The sequence below is a fragment of the Scomber scombrus genome, chromosome 6 (genome assembly GCF_963691925.1).
Source record: "Scomber scombrus chromosome 6, fScoSco1.1, whole genome shotgun sequence".
NCBI classification, from domain to species: Eukaryota; Metazoa; Chordata; class Actinopteri; order Scombriformes; family Scombridae; genus Scomber; species Scomber scombrus.
In genome coordinates this window covers 2,515,951-2,522,852 of record NC_084975.1, presented here as the reverse complement: position 1 = coordinate 2,522,852, position 6,902 = coordinate 2,515,951, and positions in this window count along the sequence as shown.

Sequence of the window (6,902 nt, the reverse complement as noted above, 5' to 3'; positions counted from 1 at the left end):
TGACTGATGTAATAGCTGTACATGGTGACCTTTGACCTTCTAGCAGAGCTAGCTATGACCCAAGTGATCAGCTCTAATAGAGACAGGTGTGAACAGGGATGTCTCTCAGCTGTCTGCTTGTGATCGGATCACCTGAGACGCAGGTTAATGTATAAACACAGTCTATAGACAAACCTTCTATAGTCACTTTTAGGCATAATCCAGTTATTTGAGGTGCTTCACATTTTAAAATTGAGTCATATAAAGAGATTTATTTTCACTTTTACATCGAGGAGTCTTTTTCTTTTAATACTTTGAACCGACAGATGGAAGAGGAGAGTCAGTCCGACTGTAACAGACATACTGATGTGCTGTTCTACATTTAGGATGAACTCTTCTTTTAAATGGAAATCCTGTTGAGCAACTAAATTCAGAGAAAATGAGAGAAAAATCCAGAAAAGTAAAACATTGTTCCTGCTCGGCCCACAGACTTTACATTGTGATGACATCACTGATTTTTTTTTAATTGCTTTTCTCTGCTTGAGGGAAGTGTAACAAATATAAAATCTCTATGGATCAAACATTCATAACAGAAAGAGTCATAATTATCTTTGTCTGCAGTTCGAGATGTCCTGTCAGCAGTTTTACAGACGTCTCTTTTACAATGGTAGTCTATGGGCCGGGGGGGGTGCAATACCGCGAGTGACCACTGGGATGACTTGTCTGCGAGGCTGAGTGATAGCACCCGATCCAGCTCTTATAATACATCCATGGTGGCATCTAGTGGTGTGATGCAACCAACTGATCACCCCTCTTCCTCCAAGCGTGTAGGAGAACAAATAGTGGCCTTAAAAAAACGTAGAATGACCCCTCTAGAACCAGAACCAGTGTTTGGTTATTGTAGAAACAAGACTTTACAATCTGTACAGCAATTCATAGAAACATACATCCTCTGTCCTTACATCCTCTGTCCTTACATCCTCTGTCCTTACATCCTCCATTGGAATAAGAAAAAATCCCTAAAAATCACTTTAATTGAGGGAAAAAATGTTACTGAAGTTTTACTGTTTTACTTTATTTTTTTGAAACTTGAATTAAAACGTTGGAGAAAAATTTAGCTCAGTCCATACTTTGATTTCTTAGAGGAGGAAAATATGAAGAAATTGATTTTGAAATGCACCTGAAGAACTTTTAGTTTTGTAATTTTAATTAATGGAGTTTAATTAATAGTTCATTTATTGAAAGCTTGATGAGCTGACTGTAAAAAGGGACTGTTTCATTTGTTCATTTCATTTGCATCTGTTGAGTGTTATTTGTATTGATACAGAAGTATTAATTCTCATTATAGCGATTGTAAAATCTTAATTGATGGTGAAACCTGAAGTTTGAGAAACTAGACTCTGCTCTTTGATGCTTGGTCTGTATTTTCTAACGCTTTATTTTATGTTGTGTTAATAGTTAATATTATATTTACATAGTCATAGTACAACAGATGGCAAACATATTCTCCTCTGTGAGTTATGAAACATAGTTACTGTACCACACAATATTTTGAAAAAGACATAATTTACTCATTTGAGACAAAGTTTATCACAGATTCCTCCGCCCGACCCGACGTAGCTTTAAGCTCCTGTCAATCAAACACAGACACCGACACACAGCCGCAGCCAACCGAGACATTTCCCCCAAAAACCTTCATCTTCATTCTAATAATACAATACATTGATTAAGTTTGACTAGTTTTAATATACCTTAGAAACTAAGTTAACCCCTTACATACTGTCCTTATATTTAAGAGCTGTAAAAACACCATATACATGTTTATTTTCTTAATGTGACCCACAGTTTACAAAAATAGAAATAAAATGCATCGTTTTTTTTATTTTGGTGTAGTTGATATACAGTTTTATACATGCAAAATTGACCTGTGTTTATTTAAAATGTAAAAAAAATCAGCAGTAAAACCTGTTGTATTCATCATATTCTACAAAATTGTAGAACTGTGATTGTAATCGAACAGTTATTAAGCCTCCTGTTGTCCTCGAGTGAAGGAAGGAAGGAAAGATAGAAGGAAGGGAAAAAGGAATGATGGAAGGAAGGAAGAAAGGGAGGAAGGAAAGAAGGAAGGAGGGAGGGAGGAAGGACAGACGGAAGGAAGGAAGGAAGGGAGGAAAGAAGGAACAGTCAAAACAGACGGGGTCAATTTGACCCGGGAGGACGACACAAAGGTTAATGACTGATTGTGAATTGGTGTAAAGGCTAATTATGAGTCAGAATATGAACAGTATGTAAAGGGTTAAATATACCGGCAGCAGGTGGCTCTTTACTCATGGAGCTTTTATTGCACTTCACTGCTCTTTCACTTCACCTGGTTTATAAGATTTCAAAACAAAAGTTCCAAAGTGCTTCACATTAAAAAAAACATCAAACAAACGTGATAATAACAAATTTAATAGTTATAAAGTAGAAAATAGTCATATTTCCCTCTGAGATGTAGAAAGTAGCATCACATGGAAATACTACAGTGAAGTACAAGAACCTCAACATTGTAGTTAACCCTTACATACTGTTCATATTCTACCCTCACAGTTTGTCCTCCTCATAAAAAGTGTCTATACCAAATGTTGAACCACAGATGTTAGATTTTACTGAAAGTGAAAATGAGCTGAACTTTATGGAGGTGTGAGGTTTATAGTAGAACCATTAGAGCCATCAGTCTTCACTGCTACATCATAAAAAGAAAACCTCATAATTACTATCTTATTAACCCTCCTGTTATCCTCCCGGGTCATATTGACCCCCGTCTGTTTTGACTGCGAAGGTAGAATATGAACAGTATGTAAGGGTTAACTACAATGTTGAGGTTCTTGTACTTTACTGTAGTATTTCCATGTGATGCTATTTTCTACATCTCAGAGGGAAATATTGTACTTTCAGCCTTAGTTACTTTTCAGATTTAAATTTTACATTAATGATGAGCTAATACATGATACACACATAGTTTAAGATCCAAAGAGGTAAAACTCACCTATATTTTCATATATATTCTTTAATTTAATCATTTAACTTTTAATTACAGTGTAAGTGCATTATGAAGGGATCTTCTAATGGTCAGTATGAACAGGAGGAATGACTATAGCAAAAATAGTGAACCCAACGTTTGTAAAAAGTTATTTTTATGATCAATTTTCAACATTTTACCACGGACATAAACAGCATTACATTGGTGGGGCCTGTGTTTAAAAAGGTGTCTTACAAGGCTGAAACCTACAGCTGAACACATCTTTAAATGTTTTCTATCTTAATTTGTTCTTTTTTTATAGAGTTTTCAGCCTCCTGTGTAAAAATACTTGAGGTGAATATTTAACTTGATTTTGTGGCACAAGACTAAAAGTTCACAGGGTTGAATATACTTGCAGTCTGTTGTTGAGATGTGACAGAATCTACCTCCAGTTTAAAGAAGGTCAGATCTGAATGACTTGTATTTCAGTTTTCTACTAAATTGTACCACTTTAACAAAGATGAGTGTGAATCTGATTTCTTTTACTTGTGTAATAATCTGATGAATGTTTATGTTGTTAATCCAGTAAAATAAAGCAGTTATTATTGGTTCAATCATTTCACAGTTTGTCTTTTATCTGTGATGTCAGCCGGTCCTGTGCTCGTTTCAAATTCGGGGATTAACTGAATACACACACATTGAATTTAAAAGTTGGCAAAAGTTACCAAAGACTCTTACAAATCAGTTAAAAGCAGGCGGGGAGTTCCGGTCCTCTGAAATGAGGCCAACGTGGAAGTAACTTAAAACTGCATTCTATCAAAAGGCCACCAGGGGGCGACCGTTTGGTGTCAAAAGGACTTCCGTCTCTATACAAGTCAATGGAGAATTCACCAACTTCTCACTTGATTTCTAACCTCAGTAAACGTTTTCAAAATGTGTTTATGGTCTCAATCGCTAGTTTAAAGCCTTCTTCAATGCAGTATGATGTTCATTTGGGACATTTTGGCCTCCCTGATTTTATATGTGACGATAAAGCAGGGTATGCATTAGGGCGTGGCTACGTCGTGATTGACAGGTTGATTGGTTCACAGGTTCAGGAGGGCGCCTCTTGCTCCTCCTGATGCCCATATAAGGAGAATCTGTGTTTTTATTTATTATTTATTTATTTTTCCCGGCATGCACCTGAAATTTTCAAGATGGCGCTGCTCAGATCCGATACTATTGGCCTCCGAGCAGCAGTCCACAAAACAATGGGTGTGGTCACGGATGTTACGTCCATTTCTTATATACAGTCTATGATAAGTACCAAAGACTTACAAATGAGTTAAAAGAGAGCTTGTTGCACACATTACTGCTCTCCACTGATATAACTAGCCTATGTGTGCGTAAGGTGTTTACCTGTAAATGAGTCACTGGTCACCGAATATAATAAATACTGAATGAGTCAAAGAAAACAAAAACTCAGACTCGAACTTCAGTCAGCCAGCTGCTATCTGCCCCGTTCTTTGTAAAGATATAAAATGTTTATGAGTAAGCCTCAGAGCTGCTGTATGTGAGTTATACCTTTGGACAGAGCCAAACTGTTTCCCTCTACTTCCAGCTTCATATTGACTGTAGAAACTAGAGAATGGTATCAATCTTCTCTGCCAACTCTCAGCAAGTAATTAATTAGCTGAATTTATAGGGTTATTTTTTTCTGTGTTGTATAAGTCATGTATTTGATACATGCATTAGTACTTTTTGATGTCACACTTTTAGACCTGTCAATGTTTCTAGTATTCAGCTCTGATCTGTTCCTCTATCAGATTATAAGCTTTGTGTTACTTTCTGTATACATAGATAAATCATAAGAAACATGTAAATCATGTGATGTGTTGTCTGTTTTTAATGAGAACATAAATCTGTTATCACAATAGAACAATACTATAAATTTGAAGTGTAGATTAAACCTTGTTGTTCTATGACAGTAATGTACCTGGATGTATTTATTAACATGGAGATCAAAAGCTTTTGGTTAAATTCTGACAGTTTTACTTAATAATAGTTTAATAGAGCAGTACAGTAATTTTGTATGTTTTAAAATTGTTAAAGGAATAGTTCAACATTTTGGAAAATATCAGCGTATTTTCTCTCTTAGTGCAGGAAGTCGCTGCCAAGAAATAATCAGCAACCACCATAAAACTGCAGTTTGTACATTTACAATTTGATCTTTTGAAAGATATAACATGTTAATGAGTAAGCCTCAGAGCTGCTGTATGTGGGTTAATAGTAGTATAAGTCATGTATTTGATACATGCTTTAATACGTTTTGAATTCACACTTTTAGACCTGTCAATGTTTCTAGTATTCAGCTCTGATCTGTTCCTCTATCAGATTATAAACTTTGTGGTTTTTTCTGTATACAGAGAAAAATCATAAGAAACATGTAAATCATGTGATGTGTTGTCTGTTTTTAATGAGAACATAAATCTGTTGTCACAATAGAACATTACTATAAATTTAATGTTATTTTTGTTTAAATGTGTTGGTAAAATTACACATCTGAACCAAAACTAAAATAGGTGCTTCTCTGTTTCAAAACAATACATACATGATATTATCATGAGTCATTTCAAAGTCTAGTCTCATAAACCTAAACATGCTGAAAGTGTTCATACCTCTGGGACTTCTGGGAAATGACACAGATAACATTCAAACCTCTCTCCCTCATGAAGGTGGCTGTCTCTGTGATGCTTAGCTTTGTTTCATCGTAAAGTCTCAACTGACTTCACACACACTGATATCACATTCAGATAAATCCTGAAGTCAAAGACTCATCCAATTCTTAGACTGTTGTTTTTTTAGTTGGAGACTCAGCATGAACTGTTGGCTGAGTTATTAATATTCTGTCAGTGCTGCGCTCACTGCTCGTTTCTGCTGCCATCAAGTGGAAAAACCAGTTATTGCAGGTCCATATGAACAGTGAAAGACATTTTCCTCTCTGTAATAATTCCTCCTGTTCATACTGACTATTAAAAAGTAGATGATCAGCTTCTATTGAGCTTCATCAGTGTGAGTTAGTCATATCAAGTGATATCTGACACATTTACAGTCTTTTTAGCATCAGATTCCCTCTTAGTGTTTCCTGTTGAGCTGTGGTGTAACCATAGTAACACAAAGACTTTGGTACTAAAAACACTGTAACGTTAGAAGATGAAGATTCATAGAAGACTCATTCAGACGACTGAAGCTTCATATTAGCTTCAGATTAACTTTTAAATCCATGTTTCCACAGAAGGAGGACTGTGGATTTAGTCCTCCATCACTTCCATTGTAAACATGATGAAGGGATCTTCTAATGGTCAGTATGAACAGGAGGAATCATTACATCAAGAAAAACACACTTCATGTTCATTTGGGCTCCTGAATATGACTTTCCTTTAATATACCTTTTCTCTATTGGTAAATAGGAGAATATAATTAAATATAAAGGAACAACATAGAAGCAAATTTTTCTGACAATTTTATTCTTCACAAAATTATGAAAGAGTATTAAAAAAGGTTTTCTTTACTTCCATTGTTCTGGTTTTAACAGTACAATCACTAATTCTGAATAAGAAAGAATCATTTAATTTAAGGAGCAATTATTAAAGTAAGTTTCAGAGCTCCACATCAAAGATAAAATCATCTCACTGTGAAACTACTTTTACTTCATTAAAGGATCTAAGACCTTCTTCCATCACTGATCATATGTTGTTTTTAACAGACATACTTTTGAATTCATCTCAGTGTCACATAAGTAACAAGAAAAACAAAAATTACAAATGTTCTAAAGGCAAGAAAAGTGAAAGAGATTAATCAGTTTGTACAAAAGTAAGAAATGTGAGAAAAAACAATATCATTATCAACAGCTGGTGTACATTATCTTCAAATAATTTCATTT